Raw genomic sequence first — 16714 nt, 5'->3', positions numbered from 1 at the left:
GCGGGACATAGACAGCCAGCTGATGACCAATCCATTAGTGCAATGGATGGCTGGAAGCATTTGTCTTTGCCTTTGCAATACCACAGAAGCAATGCATGGTCAATGTACAGCAATGACACACCTGTGTGAACAGCCAGGAGACCCCCCCCCCCCCCATGTTATGTTACATAGTTACATAGTTAGTACGGTCGAAAAAAGACATATGTCCATCAAGTTCAACCAGGGAATTAAGGGGTAGGGGTGTGGCGCGATATTGGGGAAGGGATGAGATTTTATATTTCTTCATAAGCATTAATCTTATTTTGTCAATTAGGAACATTCAGCACCCACCCGCTATCAAGGCAGCTGCCTATCATGTCATGCCCTACCTGCACAGGTGTGCTGGCTACTCAAATGATCCAATTAAGGAGGCCATTTAGTCAGCAGCAGCAGAAGTCCTGTGCCTGGACGCTCCAACAGCGGCCAGACACAAGCAGAAGCAGAAGCAGCAGAAGCAGCAGCAGCACCACCTTTTGTTTTTTGGCTGCAGCAGCAGCAAGGCCCACAGGGCTGGCTAGCTGGCTAGCCAGCAAGCAGGTAGCAATGAAAGTAGGAATCTTTCTTTTTAACCCTGTAAGGGGGTGGTGCACTGTACCCGAAGATACTGCCATATCGGGTCAATGCATAGGGCGACGGAAGCAAGCTTCGAAATCGGCCCCCGTTCTCAAAAATCCATTTAATATATGGTCCCCAGATAGGGGACGTATCAGATATTAAACTGATAAGAACAGATACTACACTTGATCTTAGCCAAAAGGCCGAGAAGCGATAACCGTGAAAGGGGCGGGCCCAACAAGGTGCCCTTCATGGGCACTATCACTGCTTGCTGTCAGGGAGGCTGCCAGACAATTTTCCATGCACACTCTGGGCTGGGGGGCAGTCAACCACCAGTACACACAGCAGAACCTAAACCCATACCATTATTGCTAAGCAGCAAGACAGGGGCCCATTGCACTCCCACGGGGCCTTTTTAAATGCAATCCATAACCCGGATTTGCCAGGAACCCTTCTTACTCCTCCTACTTGCATGTGACACTGGGCTTAGGATCTGCATAGGAAACACACACACAAGCACACACCTACCTTTGTTGCCTGCAGATGCCTCCTTGGCTGTCCCCAAACGGTATCAAACCAACACCCACGGGAAGCTGTAAGCATAGAGGACATGCCTGCACCCCATTGGACTTACCTGTGTGGGTTAAACCCGGGTTATTTGACAACCTATGGCGGTGATGGTTCTGCTCAGGCAGAGCAGTGCTGATGCTCCTCATAAAGCTGTCGCTGCTGTGAAGGTTCTAGGTGACATCACAAATCCCTATGGTTACATACACAACAAAGCTGGGTTGTTGTTGTTTACACTCTGCAAGGCCTGTGGAAGTGAGTGACATCATAGCACTGTAGTTCTGAGGGTTCTAGATGGATGCAACAATCTCCTGTTGCTTCTATGAAGGCCATAATAGACGACATCACCAAACAGCTCCATAGTCACATACACAGCAAAGGAGAGATGTTGTTTACACCTAGTGATGTCAGTGGTATTGAGTGACATCACAGCACAGTGCTAAGGCTCCTGGGCCTGGACACAGCAGCGGCTGCAATATCTCAACGGAGAATACGTTTATATATATGTGTGTGTGTGCGCGTATATATATATATATATATATATATATATATATATATATATTTCTCCGCCGAAATCACTTTTAAACCCATTTCCACCTTTTTTTCCCTTCTCTTCCTCTTACTTTTTTTTCACGTTTTTTTACGTTTTTCTCCTTTTCGCCTCTTTTCTGGGCGTATTATTCTTCTTTTTCTTCTTTTTTTTCGTCTAATGCATACCCCATCAGTGCAGCAATGCTTATTCAATACCGCCAGCAGATGGAGACACTGGGGGATAATTTTCTAAGGATTTATACTGATTTTTCCTGTCTGAATTTGTCGCACAGAAAGTTGCAGGCCAAATATGTGTGACATTTCTGCGACTTTAGCTTCTAGAGCATTTTTACAACATTATACATAGGTGCTGAATACATAAAAAGCGACTGTTCAGCGACAGACAAGTCGCATCGGCTGAAAGTAGGCCAGAATGTCAGTCCATGTTGGAGCAGGTTTAGATACAGTCTAAAGTATAGATCTCAAAGTCTGTGCACAGAATTTAGCAAGGGCCTCGCACCTTCTGATGCATCAGGTAGGTGCACAATAGCATAGCCTAACCCTCTGTACTTTGGTCTATATTGATGCGGGACATAGACAGCCAGCTGATGACCAATCCATTAGTGCAATGGATGGCTGGAAGCATTTGTCTTTGCCTTTGCAATACCACAGAAGCAATGCATGGTCAATGTACAGCAATGACACACCTGTGTGAACAGCCAGGAGACCCCCCCCCCCCATGTTATGTTACATAGTTACATAGTTAGTACGGTCGAAAAAAGACATATGTCCATCAAGTTCAACCAGGGAATTAAGGGGTAGGGGTGTGGCGCGATATTGGGGAAGGGATGAGATTTTATATTTCTTCATAAGCATTAATCTTATTTTGTCAATTAGGAACATTCAGCACCCACCCGCTATCAAGGCAGCTGCCTATCATGTCATGCCCTACCTGCACAGGTGTGCTGGCTACTCAAATGATCCAATTAAGGAGGCCATTTAGTCAGCAGCAGCAGAAGTCCTGTGCCTGGACGCTCCAACAGCGGCCAGACACAAGCAGAAGCAGAAGCAGCAGAAGCAGCAGAAGCAGCAGCAGCACCACCTTTTGTTTTTTGGCTGCAGCAGCAGCAAGGCCCACAGGGCTGGCTAGCTGGCTAGCCAGCAAGCAGGTAGCAATGAAAGTAGGAATCTTTCTTTTTAACCCTGTAAGGGGGTGGTGCACTGTACCCGAAGATACTGCCATATCGGGTCAATGCATAGGGCGACGGAAGCAAGCTTCAAAATCGGCCCCCGTTCTCAAAAATCCATTTAATATATGGTCCCCAGATAGGGGACGTATCAGATATTAAACTGATAAGAACAGATACTACTTTTTTTTTTTTTTTTTTTTTTTTTTTTTTCTAAAGCCGAGGAACGTGCTTTCGATTCACCCAAAGTGCAAGAAAAAGTGCAAACGTGTTACACTAAAAAAACGTGCACAAAGGATGCGGTCTATCGCAAGCCCTTCTCCGATAGGAGAGAGGCCCCCCAACAAACCTTACCCTTCGCCTCCGGACCAAAAGGTACCTGCGAGGTTCCAGGTTCGATGTCCCTTTTCGCCGAAGCTACTAGGGGACCACAAATGCTCCCGGCATCCCCCTTGGCGTTAGCCAAGGTATCTGCCCGCAGAGCCGATTACGGTAGGTACCCTGCCAAAGCAGGAGTACCCGGGGTGTTTACAGGGAGGTGCGGAACCTAATGGCCACACACACCTCCCCTAGACCGCCAGGAGGGACACCCAGAAGGGCTACCGCATCCTGACAAATCCTGTGAACACACAACACGCAAAAAGTGACACAGTGAGACAAAAAAGAAATAAATAAGTGAATGTGTGCAGATATACTGCCCGGACATCCGGCCGGATCTATAAAAATTTCTCTGATCCTAGCCAGAAGGCCGGGAATCAAGAGGTGAGTGCCACAAGGTGAAGAGATTATGGTGCCCGTGCTTCAACTCAGTGAGTCTATTCTCCCAGTGAGTTTCGGCACCTCGGGGTCACCACTCCCCGAGGCACAAAAGTACCTCGGCTCTAGACCCTCTCAGCCTCATGGCGAGACCCGGAGGGAACAGGTCACATCGGGGCAGCCGTCGAGCTGATTCCTCAGAACCAGCCCCGGAAAGCCCTGGTACACCTGCATCCTCCATGCAGCACCCATCCCCACCAGCATGAAAACTGATAAGAACAGATACTACACTTGATCTTAGCCAAAAGGCCGAGAAGCGATAACCGTGAAAGGGGCGGGCCCAACAAGGTGCCCTTCATGGGCAGTATCACTGCTTGCTGTCAGGGAGGCTGCCAGACAATTTTCCATGCACACTCTGGGCTGGGGGGCAGTCAACCACCAGTACACACAGCAGAACCTAAACCCATACCATTATTGCTAAGCAGCAAGACAGGGGCCCATTGCACTCCCACGGGGCCTTTTTAAATGCAATCCATAACCCGGATTTGCCAGGAACCCTTCTTACTCCTCCTACTTGCATGTGACACTGGGCTTAGGATCTGCATAGGAAACACACACACAAGCACACACCTACCTTTGTTGCCTGCAGATGCCTCCTTGGCTGTCCCCAAACGGTATCAAACCAACACCCACGGGAAGCTGTAAGCATAGAGGACATGCCTGCACCCCATTGGACTTACCTGTGTGGGTTAAACCCGGGTTATTTGACAACCTATGGCGGTGATGGTTCTGCTCAGGCAGAGCAGTGCTGATGCTCCTCATAAAGCTGTCGCTGCTGTGAAGGTTCTAGGTGACATCACAAATCCCTATGGTTACATACACAACAAAGCTGGGTTGTTGTTGTTTACACTCTGCAAGGCCTGTGGAAGTGAGTGACATCATAGCACTGTAGTTCTGAGGGTTCTAGATGGATGCAACAATCTCCTGTTGCTTCTATGAAGGCCATAATAGACGACATCACCAAACAGCTCCATAGTCACATACACAGCAAAGGAGAGATGTTGTTTACACCTAGTGATGTCAGTGGTATTGAGTGACATCACAGCACAGTGCTAAGGCTCCTGGGCCTGGACACAGCAGCGGCTGCAATATCTCAACGGAGAATACGTTTATATATATGTGTGTGTGTGCGCGTATATATATATATATATATATATATATATATATATATATATATTTCTCCGCCGAAATCACTTTTAAACCCATTTCCACCTTTTTTTCCCTTCTCTTCCTCTTACTTTTTTTTCACGTTTTTTTACGTTTTTCTCCTTTTCGCCTCTTTTCTGGGCGTATTATTCTTCTTTTTCTTCTTTTTTTTCGTCTAATGCATACCCCATCAGTGCAGCAATGCTTATTCAATACCGCCAGCAGATGGAGACACTGGGGGATAATTTTCTAAGGATTTATACTGATTTTTCCTGTCTGAATTTGTCGCACAGAAAGCTGCAGGCCAAATATGTGTGACATTTCTGCGACTTTAGCTTCTAGAGCATTTTTACAACATTATACATAGGTGCTGAATACATAAAAAGCGACTGTTCAGCGACAGACAAGTCGCATCGGCTGAAAGTAGGCCAGAATGTCAGTCCATGTTGGAGCAGGTTTAGATACAGTCTAAAGTATAGATCTCAAAGTCTGTGCACAGAATTTAGCAAGGGCCTCGCACCTTCTGATGCATCAGGTAGGTGCACAATAGCATAGCCTAACCCTCTGTACTTTGGTCTATATTGATGCGGGACATAGACAGCCAGCTGATGACCAATCCATTAGTGCAATGGATGGCTGGAAGCATTTGTCTTTGCCTTTGCAATACCACAGAAGCAATGCATGGTCAATGTACAGCAATGACACACCTGTGTGAACAGCCAGGAGACCCCCCCCCCCCCATGTTATGTTACAGAGTTACATAGTTAGTACGGTCGAAAAAAGACATATGTCCATCAAGTTCAACCAGGGAATTAAGGGGTAGGGGTGTGGCGCGATATTGGGGAAGGGATGAGATTTTATATTTCTTCATAAGCATTAATCTTATTTTGTCAATTAGGAACATTCAGCACCCACCCGCTATCAAGGCAGCTGCCTATCATGTCATGCCCTACCTGCACAGGTGTGCTGGCTACTCAAATGATCCAATTAAGGAGGCCATTTAGTCAGCAGCAGCAGAAGTCCTGTGCCTGGACGCTCCAACAGCGGCCAGACACAAGCAGAAGCAGCAGAAGCAGCAGCAGCACCACCTTTTGCTTTTTGGCTGCAGCAGCAGCAAGGCCCACAGGGCTGGCTAGCTGGCTAGCCAGCAAGCAGGTAGCAATGAAAGTAGGAATCTTTCTTTTTAACCCTGTAAGGGGGTGGTGCACTGTACCCGAAGATACTGCCATATCGGGTCAATGCATAGGGCGACGGAAGCAAGCTTCGAAATCGGCCCCCGTTCTCAAAAATCCATTTAATATATGGTCCCCAGATAGGGGACGTATCAGATATTAAACTGATAAGAACAGATACTACACTTGATCTTAGCCAAAAGGCCGAGAAGCGATAACCGTGAAAGGGGCGGGCCCAACAAGGTGCCCTTCATGGGCACTATCACTGCTTGCTGTCAGGGAGGCTGCCAGACAATTTTCCATGCACACTCTGGGCTGGGGGGCAGTCAACCACCAGTACACACAGCAGAACCTAAACCCATACCATTATTGCTAAGCAGCAAGACAGGGGCCCATTGCACTCCCACGGGGCCTTTTTAAATGCAATCCATAACCCGGATTTGCCAGGAACCCTTCTTACTCCTCCTACTTGCATGTGACACTGGGCTTAGGATCTGCATAGGAAACACACACACAAGCACACACCTACCTTTGTTGCCTGCAGATGCCTCCTTGGCTGTCCCCAAACGGTATCAAACCAACACCCACGGGAAGCTGTAAGCATAGAGGACATGCCTGCACCCCATTGGACTTACCTGTGTGGGTTAAACCCGGGTTATTTGACAACCTATGGCGGTGATGGTTCTGCTCAGGCAGAGCAGTGCTGATGCTCCTCATAAAGCTGTCGCTGCTGTGAAGGTTCTAGGTGACATCACAAATCCCTATGGTTACATACACAACAAAGCTGGGTTGTTGTTGTGTACACTCTGCAAGGCCTGTGGAAGTGAGTGACATCATAGCACTGTAGTTCTGAGGGTTCTAGATGGATGCAACAATCTCCTGTTGCTTCTATGAAGGCCATAATAGACGACATCACCAAACAGCTCCATAGTCACATACACAGCAAAGGAGAGATGTTGTTTACACCTAGTGATGTCAGTGGTATTGAGTGACATCACAGCACAGTGCTAAGGCTCCTGGGCCTGGACACAGCAGCGGCTGCAATATCTCAACGGAGAATACGTTTATATATATGTGTGTGTGTGCGCGTATATATATATATATATATATATATATATATATATATATATATTTCTCCGCCGAAATCACTTTAAAACCCATTTCCACCTTTTTTTCCCTTCTCTTCCTCTTACTTTTTTTTCACGTTTTTTTACGTTTTTCTCCTTTTCGCCTCTTTTCTGGGCGTATTATTCTTCTTTTTCTTCTTTTTTTTCGTCTAATGCATACCCCATCAGTGCAGCAATGCTTATTCAATACCGCCAGCAGATGGAGACACTGGGGGATAATTTTCTAAGGATTTATACTGATTTTTCCTGTCTGAATTTGTCGCACAGACAGTTGCAGGCCAAATATGTGTGACATTTCTGCGACTTTAGCTTCTAGAGCATTTTTACAACATTATACATAGGTGCTGAATACATAAAAAGCGACTGTTCAGCGACAGACAAGTCGCATCGGCTGAAAGTAGGCCAGAATGTCAGTCCATGTTGGAGCAGGTTTAGATACAGTCTAAAGTATAGATCTCAAAGTCTGTGCACAGAATTTAGCAAGGGCCTCGCACCTTCTGATGCATCAGGTAGGTGCACAATAGCATAGCCTAACCCTCTGTACTTTGGTCTATATTGATGCGGGACATAGACAGCCAGCTGATGACCAATCCATTAGTGCAATGGATGGCTGGAAGCATTTGTATTTGCCTTTGCAATACCACAGAAGCAATGCATGGTCAATGTACAGCAATGACACACCTGTGTGAACAGCCAGGAGACCCCCCCCCCCCCCCCCATGTTATGTTACATAGTTACATAGTTAGTACGGTCGAAAAAAGACATATGTCCATCAAGTTCAACCAGGGAATTAAGGGGTAGGGGTGTGGCGCGATATTGGGGAAGGGATGAGATTTTATATTTCTTCATAAGCATTAATCTTATTTTGTCAATTAGGAACATTCAGCACCCACCCGCTATCAAGGCAGCTGCCTATCATGTCATGCCCTACCTGCACAGGTGTGCTGGCTACTCAAATGATCCAATTAAGGAGGCCATTTAGTCAGCAGCAGCAGAAGTCCTGTGCCTGGACGCTCCAACAGCGGCCAGACACAAGCAGAAGCAGAAGCAGCAGAAGCAGCAGCAGCACCACCTTTTGTTTTTTGGCTGCAGCAGCAGCAAGGCCCACAGGGCTGGCTAGCTGGCTAGCCAGCAAGCAGGTAGCAATGAAAGTAGGAATCTTTCTTTTTAACCCTGTAAGGGGGTGGTGCACTGTACCCGAAGATACTGTCATATCGGGTCAATGCATAGGGCGACGGAAGCAAGCTTCGAAATCGGCCCCCGTTCTCAAAAATCCATTTAATATATGGTCCCCAGATAGGGGACGTATCAGATATTAAACTGATAAGAACAGATACTACACTTGATCTTAGCCAAAAGGCCGAGAAGCGATAACCGTGAAAGGGGCGGGCCCAACAAGGTGCCCTTCATGGGCACTATCACTGCTTGCTGTCAGGGAGGCTGCCAGACAATTTTCCATGCACACTCTGGGCTGGGGGGCAGTCAACCACCAGTACACACAGCAGAACCTAAACCCATACCATTATTGCTAAGCAGCAAGACAGGGGCCCATTGCACTCCCACGGGGCCTTTTTAAATGCAATCCATAACCCGGATTTGCCAGGAACCCTTCTTACTCCTCCTACTTGCATGTGACACTGGGCTTAGGATCTGCATAGGAAACACACACACAAGCATACACCTACCTTTGTTGCCTGCAGATGCCTCCTTGGCTGTCCCCAAACGGTATCAAACCAACACCCACGGGAAGCTGTAAGCATAGAGGACATGCCTGCACCCCATTGGACTTACCTGTGTGGGTTAAACCCGGGTTATTTGACAACCTATGGCGGTGATGGTTCTGCTCAGGCAGAGCAGTGCTGATGCTCCTCATAAAGCTGTCGCTGCTGTGAAGGTTCTAGGTGACATCACAAATCCCTATGGTTACATACACAACAAAGCTGGGTTGTTGTTGTTTACACTCTGCAAGGCCTGTGGAAGTGAGTGACATCATAGCACTGTAGTTCTGAGGGTTCTAGATGGATGCAACAATCTCCTGTTGCTTCTATGAAGGCCATAATAGACGACATCACCAAACAGCTCCATAGTCACATACACAGCAAAGGAGAGATGTTGTTTACACCTAGTGATGTCAGTGGTATTGAGTGACATCACAGCACAGTGCTAAGGCTCCTGGGCCTGGACACAGCAGCGGCTGCAATATCTCAACGGAGAATACGTTTATATATATGTGTGTGTGTGCGCATATATATATATATATATATATATATATATATATATATATATATATTTCTCCGCCGAAATCACTTTTAAACCCATTTCCACCTTTTTTTCCCTTCTCTTCCTCTTACTTTTTTTTCACGTTTTTTTACGTTTTTCTCCTTTTCGCCTCTTTTCTGGGCGTATTATTCTTCTTTTTCTTCTTTTTTTTCGTCTAATGCATACCCCATCAGTGCAGCAATGCTTATTCAATACCGCCAGCAGATGGAGACACTGGGGGATAATTTTCTAAGGATTTATACTGATTTTTCCTGTCTGAATTTGTCGCACAGAAAGTTGCAGGCCAAATATGTGTGACATTTCTGCGACTTTAGCTTCTAGAGCATTTTTACAATATTATACATAGGTGCTGAATACATAAAAAGCGACTGTTCAGCGACAGACAAGTCGCATCGGCTGAAAGTAGGCCAGAATGTCAGTCCATGTTGGAGCAGGTTTAGATACAGTCTAAAGTATAGATCTCAAAGTCTGTGCACAGAATTTAGCAAGGGCCTCGCACCTTCTGATGCATCAGGTAGGTGCACAATAGCATAGCCTAACCCTCTGTACTTTGGTCTATATTGATGCGGGACATAGACAGCCAGCTGATGACCAATCCATTAGTGCAATGGATGGCTGGAAGCATTTGTCTTTGCCTTTGCAATACCACAGAAGCAATGCATGGTCAATGTACAGCAATGACACACCTGTGTGAACAGCCAGGAGACCCCCCCCCCCCCCCCCATGTTATGTTACATAGTTACATAGTTAGTACGGTCGAAAAAAGACATATGTCCATCAAGTTCAACCAGGGAATTAAGGGGTAGGGGTGTGGCGCGATATTGGGGAAGGGATGAGATTTTATATTTCTTCATAAGCATTAATCTTATTTTGTCAATTAGGAACATTCAGCACCCACCCGCTATCAAGGCAGCTGCCTATCATGTCATGCCCTACCTGCACAGGTGTGCTGGCTACTCAAATGATCCAATTAAGGAGGCCATTTAGTCAGCAGCAGCAGAAGTCCTGTGCCTGGACGCTCCAACAGCGGCCAGACACAAGCAGAAGCAGCAGCAGCAGAAGCAGCAGCAGCACCACCTTTTGTTTTTTGGCTGCAGCAGCAGCAAGGCCCACAGGGCTGGCTAGCTGGCTAGCCAGCAAGCAGGTAGCAATGAAAGTAGGAATCTTTCTTTTTAACCCTGTAAGGGGGTGGTGCACTGTACCCGAAGATACTGCCATATCGGGTCAATGCATAGGGCGACGGAAGCAAGCTTCGAAATCGCCCCCCGTTCTCAAAAATCCATTTAATATATGGTCCCCAGATAGGGGACGTATCAGATATTAAACTGATAAGAACAGATACTACACTTGATCTTAGCCAAAAGGCCGAGAAGCGATAACCGTGAAAGGGGCGGGCCCAACAAGGTGCCCTTCATGGGCACTATCACTGCTTGCTGTCAGGGAGGCTGCCAGACAATTTTCCATGCACACTCTGGGCTGGGGGGCAGTCAACCACCAGTACACACAGCAGAACCTAAACCCATACCATTATTGCTAAGCAGCAAGACAGGGGCCCATTGCACTCCCACGGGGCCTTTTTAAATGCAATCCATAACCCGGATTTGCCAGGAACCCTTCTTACTCCTCCTACTTGCATGTGACACTGGGCTTAGGATCTGCATAGGAAACACACACACAAGCACACACCTACCTTTGTTGCCTGCAGATGCCTCCTTGGCTGTCCCCAAACGGTATCAAACCAACACCCACGGGAAGCTGTAAGCATAGAGGACATGCCTGCACCCCATTGGACTTACCTGTGTGGGTTAAACCCGGGTTATTTGACAACCTATGGCGGTGATGGTTCTGCTCAGGCAGAGCAGTGCTGATGCTCCTCATAAAGCTGTCGCTGCTGTGAAGGTTCTAGGTGACATCACAAATCCCTATGGTTACATACACAACAAAGCTGGGTTGTTGTTGTTTACACTCTGCAAGGCCTGTGGAAGTGAGTGACATCATAGCACTGTAGTTCTGAGGGTTCTAGATGGATGCAACAATCTCCTGTTGCTTCTATGAAGGCCATAATAGACGACATCACCAAACAGCTCCATAGTCACATACACAGCAAAGGAGAGATGTTGTTTACACCTAGTGATGTCAGTGGTATTGAGTGACATCACAGCACAGTGCTAAGGCTCCTGGGCCTGGACACAGCAGCGGCTGCAATATCTCAACGGAGAATACGTTTATATATATGTGTGTGTGTGCGCGTATATATATATATATATATATATATATATATATATATATATATTTCTCCGCCGAAATCACTTTTAAACCCATTTCCACCTTTTTTTCCCTTCTCTTCCTCTTACTTTTTTTTCACGTTTTTTTACGTTTTTCTCCTTTTCGCCTCTTTTCTGGGCGTATTATTCTTCTTTTTCTTCTTTTTTTTCGTCTAATGCATACCCCATCAGTGCAGCAATGCTTATTCAATACCGCCAGCAGATGGAGACACTGGGGGATAATTTTCTAAGGATTTATACTGATTTTTCCTGTCTGAATTTGTCGCACAGAAAGTTGCAGGCCAAATATGTGTGACATTTCTGCGACTTTAGCTTCTAGAGCATTTTTACAACATTATACATAGGTGCTGAATACATAAAAAGCGACTGTTCAGCGACAGACAAGTCGCATCGGCTGAAAGTAGGCCAGAATGTCAGTCCATGTTGGAGCAGGTTTAGATACAGTCTAAAGTATAGATCTCAAAGTCTGTGCACAGAATTTAGCAAGGGCCTCGCACCTTCTGATGCATCAGGTAGGTGCACAATAGCATAGCCTAACCCTCTGTACTTTGGTCTATATTGATGCGGGACATAGACAGCCAGCTGATGACCAATCCATTAGTGCAATGGATGGCTGGAAGCATTTGTCTTTGCCTTTGCAATACCACAGAAGCAATGCATGGTCAATGTACAGCAATGACACACCTGTGTGAACAGCCAGGAGACCCCCCCCCCCCCCATGTTATGTTACATAGTTACATAGTTAGTACGGTCGAAAAAAGACATATGTCCATCAAGTTCAACCAGGGAATTAAGGGGTAGGGGTGTGGCGCGATATTGGGGAAGGGATGAGATTTTATATTTCTTCATAAGCATTAATCTTATTTTGTCAATTAGGAACATTCAGCACCCACCCGCTATCAAGGCAGCTGCCTATCATGTCATGCCCTACCTGCACAGGTGTGCTGGCTACTCAAATGATCCAATTAAGGAGGCCATTTAGTCAGCAGCAGCAGAAGTCCTGTGCCTGGACGCTCCAACAGCGGCCAGACACAAGCAGAAGCAGAAGCAGCAGAAGCAGCAGCAGCACCACCTTTTGTTTTTTGGCTGCAGCAGCAGCAAGGCCCACAGGGCTGGCTAGCTGGCTAGCCAGCAAGCAGGTAGCAATGAAAGTAGGAATCTTTCTTTTTAACCCTGTAAGGGGGTGGTGCACTGTACCCGAAGATACTGTCATATCGGGTCAATGCATAGGGCGACGGAAGCAAGCTTCGAAATCGGCCCCCGTTCTCAAAAATCCATTTAATATATGGTCCCCAGATAGGGGACGTATCAGATATTAAACTGATAAGAACAGATACTACACTTGATCTTAGCCAAAAGGCCGAGAAGCGATAACCGTGAAAGGGGCGGGCCCAACAAGGTGCCCTTCATGGGCACTATCACTGCTTGCTGTCAGGGAGGCTGCCAGACAATTTTCCATGCACACTCTGGGCTGGGGGGCAGTCAACCACCAGTACACACAGCAGAACCTAAACCCATACCATTATTGCTAAGCAGCAAGACAGGGGCCCATTGCACTCCCACGGGGCCTTTTTAAATGCAATCCATAACCCGGATTTGCCAGGAACCCTTCTTACTCCTCCTACTTGCATGTGACACTGGGCTTAGGATCTGCATAGGAAACACACACACAAGCACACACCTACCTTTGTTGCCTGCAGATGCCTCCTTGGCTGTCCCCAAACGGTATCAAACCAACACCCACGGGAAGCTGTAAGCATAGAGGACATGCTTGCACCCCATTGGACTTACCTGTGTGGGTTAAACCCGGGTTATTTGACAACCTATGGCGGTGATGGTTCTGCTCAGGCAGAGCAGTGCTGATGCTCCTCATAAAGCTGTCGCTGCTGTGAAGGTTCTAGGTGACATCACAAATCCCTATGGTTACATACACAACAAAGCTGGGTTGTTGTTGTTTACACTCTGCAAGGCCTGTGGAAGTGAGTGACATCATAGCACTGTAGTTCTGAGGGTTCTAGATGGATGCAACAATCTCCTGTTGCTTCTATGAAGGCCATAATAGACGACATCACCAAACAGCTCCATAGTCACATACACAGCAAAGGAGAGATGTTGTTTACACCTAGTGATGTCAGTGGTATTGAGTGACATCACAGCACAGTGCTAAGGCTCCTGGGCCTGGACACAGCAGCGGCTGCAATATCTCAACGGAGAATACGTTTATATATATGTGTGTGTGTGCGCGTATATATATATATATATATATATATATATATATATATATTTCTCCGCCGAAATCACTTTTAAACCCATTTCCACCTTTTTTTCCCTTCTCTTCCTCTTACTTTTTTTTCACGTTTTTTTACGTTTTTCTCCTTTTCGCCTCTTTTCTGGGCGTATTATTCTTCTTTTTCTTCTTTTTTTTCGTCTAATGCATACCCCATCAGTGCAGCAATGCTTATTCAATACCGCCAGCAGATGGAGACACTGGGGGATAATTTTCTAAGGATTTATACTGATTTTTCCTGTCTGAATTTGTCGCACAGAAAGTTGCAGGCCAAATATGTGTGACATTTCTGCGACTTTAGCTTCTAGAGCATTTTTACAACATTATACATAGGTGCTGAATACATAAAAAGCGACTGTTCAGCGACAGACAAGTCGCATCGGCTGAAAGTAGGCCAGAATGTCAGTCCATGTTGGAGCAGGTTTAGATACAGTTTAAAGTATAGATCTCAAAGTCTGTGCACAGAATTTAGCAAGGGCCTCGCACCTTCTGATGCATCAGGTAGGTGCACAATAGCATAGCCTAACCCTCTGTACTTTGGTCTATATTGATGCGGGACATAGACAGCCAGCTGATGACCAATCCATTAGTGCAATGGATGGCTGGAAGCATTTGTCTTTGCCTTTGCAATACCACAGAAGCAATGCATGGTCAATGTACAGCAATGACACACCTGTGTGAACAGCCAGGAGACCCCCCCCCCCCCCCCATGTTATGTTACATAGTTACATAGTTAGTACGGTCGAAAAAAGACATATGTCCATCAAGTTCAACCAGGGAATTAAGGGGTAGGGGTGTGGCGCGATATTGGGGAAGGGATGAGATTTTATATTTCTTCATAAGCATTAATCTTATTTTGTCAATTAGGAACATTCAGCACCCACCCGCTATCAAGGCAGCTGCCTATCATGTCATGCCCTACCTGCACAGGTGTGCTGGCTACTCAAATGATCCAATTAAGGAGGCCATTTAGTCAGCAGCAGCAGAAGTCCTGTGCCTGGACGCTCCAACAGCGGCCAGACACAAGCAGAAGCAGAAGCAGCAGAAGCAGCAGCAGCACCACCTTTTGTTTTTTGGCTGCAGCAGCAGCAAGGCCCACAGGGCTGGCTAGCTGGCTAGCCAGCAAGCAGGTAGCAATGAAAGTAGGAATCTTTCTTTTTAACCCTGTAAGGGGGTGGTGCACTGTACCCGAAGATACTGCCATATCGGGTCAATGCATAGGGCGACGGAAGCAAGCTTCGAAAGCGGCCCCCGTTCTCAAAAATCCATTTAATATATGGTCCCCAGATAGGGGACGTATCAGATATTAAACTGATAAGAACAGATACTACACTTGATCTTAGCCAAAAGGCCGAGAAGCGATAACCGTGAAAGGGGCGGGCCCAACAAGGTGCCCTTCATGGGCACTATCACTGCTTGCTGTCAGGGAGGCTGCCAGACAATTTTCCATGCACACTCTGGGCTGGGGGGCAGTCAACCACCAGTACACACAGCAGAACCTAAACCCATACCATTATTGCTAAGCAGCAAGACAGGGGCCCATTGCACTCCCACGGGGCCTTTTTAAATGCAATCCATAACCCGGATTTGCCAGGAACCCTTCTTACTCCTCCTACTTGCATGTGACACTGGGCTTAGGATCTGCATAGGAAACACACACACAAGCACACACCTACCTTTGTTGCCTGCAGATGCCTCCTTGGCTGTCCCCAAACGGTATCAAACCAACACCCACGGGAAGCTGTAAGCATAGAGGACATGCCTGCACCCCATTGGACTTACCTGTGTGGGTTAAACCCGGGTTATTTGACAACCTATGGCGGTGATGGTTCTGCTCAGGCAGAGCAGTGCTGATGCTCCTCATAAAGCTGTCGCTGCTGTGAAGGTTCTAGGTGACATCACAAATCCCTATGGTTACATACACAACAAAGCTGGGTTGTTGTTGTTTACACTCTGCAAGGCCTGTGGAAGTGAGTGACATCATAGCACTGTAGTTCTGAGGGTTCTAGATGGATGCAACAATCTCCTGTTGCTTCTATGAAGGCCATAATAGACGACATCACCAAACAGCTCCATAGTCACATAGACAGCAAAGGAGAGATGTTGTTTACACCTAGTGATGTCAGTGGTATTGAGTGACATCACAGCACAGTGCTAAGGCTCCTGGGCCTGGACACAGCAGCGGCTGCAATATCTCAACGGAGAATACGTTTATATATATGTGTGTGTGTGCGCGTATATATATATATATATATATATATATATATATATATATATATATATATATATATATATATATATATTTCTCCGCCGAAATCACTTTTAAACCCATTTCCACCTTTTTTTCCCTTCTCTTCCTCTTACTTTTTTTTCACGTTTTTTTACGTTTTTCTCCTTTTCGCCTCTTTTCTGGGCGTATTATTCTTCTTTTTCTTCTTTTTTTTCGTCTAATGCATACCCCATCAGTGCAGCAATGCTTATTCAATACCGCCAGCAGATGGAGACACTGGGGGATAATTTTCTAAGGATTTATACTGATTTTTCCTGTCTGAATTTGTCGCACAGAAAGTTGCAGGCCAAATATGTGTGACATTTCTGCGACTTTAGCTTCTAGAGCATTTTTACAACATTATACATAGGTGCTGAATACATAAAAAGCGACTGTTCAGCGACAGACAAGTCGCATCGGCTGAAAGTAGGCCAGAATGTCAGTCCATGTTGG

The 16714-nt window shown here is 46.4% G+C and overlaps 7 non-coding genes and 1 pseudogene across 7 annotated transcripts; all 8 read right to left on the bottom strand.

Moving 5' to 3' along the window:
* Positions 1–618: 618 nt before the first annotated feature.
* On the bottom strand, positions 619–809 carry LOC130299948 (U2 spliceosomal RNA). The gene has a single exon (XR_008850971.1). It is a non-coding gene; the product is annotated as a U2 spliceosomal RNA (small nuclear RNA).
* Positions 810–2903: 2094 nt separating this feature from the next.
* On the bottom strand, positions 2904–3103 carry LOC130300096 (U2 spliceosomal RNA). Its single transcript, XR_008851110.1, has one exon. It is a non-coding gene; the product is annotated as a U2 spliceosomal RNA (small nuclear RNA).
* A 693-nt stretch (positions 3104–3796) lies between these two features.
* Positions 3797–3956, bottom strand: LOC130300136 (U2 spliceosomal RNA; annotated as a pseudogene).
* Positions 3957–6038: 2082 nt separating this feature from the next.
* Positions 6039–6229, bottom strand: LOC130299947 (U2 spliceosomal RNA). The gene has a single exon (XR_008850970.1). It is a non-coding gene; the product is annotated as a U2 spliceosomal RNA (small nuclear RNA).
* Positions 6230–8321: 2092 nt separating this feature from the next.
* Positions 8322–8512, bottom strand: LOC130300063 (U2 spliceosomal RNA). Its single transcript, XR_008851078.1, has one exon. It is a non-coding gene; the product is annotated as a U2 spliceosomal RNA (small nuclear RNA).
* Positions 8513–10606: 2094 nt separating this feature from the next.
* On the bottom strand, positions 10607–10797 carry LOC130299945 (U2 spliceosomal RNA). Its single transcript, XR_008850967.1, has one exon. It is a non-coding gene; the product is annotated as a U2 spliceosomal RNA (small nuclear RNA).
* A 2089-nt stretch (positions 10798–12886) lies between these two features.
* LOC130300062 (U2 spliceosomal RNA) lies at positions 12887–13077 on the bottom strand. Its single transcript, XR_008851077.1, has one exon. It is a non-coding gene; the product is annotated as a U2 spliceosomal RNA (small nuclear RNA).
* A 2087-nt stretch (positions 13078–15164) lies between these two features.
* LOC130299927 (U2 spliceosomal RNA) lies at positions 15165–15355 on the bottom strand. The gene has a single exon (XR_008850950.1). It is a non-coding gene; the product is annotated as a U2 spliceosomal RNA (small nuclear RNA).
* Between the last annotated feature and the right edge of the window lie 1359 nt (positions 15356–16714).

Source organism: Hyla sarda, unplaced genomic scaffold (assembly GCF_029499605.1).
Source record: "Hyla sarda isolate aHylSar1 unplaced genomic scaffold, aHylSar1.hap1 scaffold_107, whole genome shotgun sequence".
NCBI classification, from domain to species: domain Eukaryota; kingdom Metazoa; phylum Chordata; class Amphibia; order Anura; family Hylidae; genus Hyla; species Hyla sarda.
This window is presented reverse-complemented; position numbering and strand designations above follow the sequence as displayed.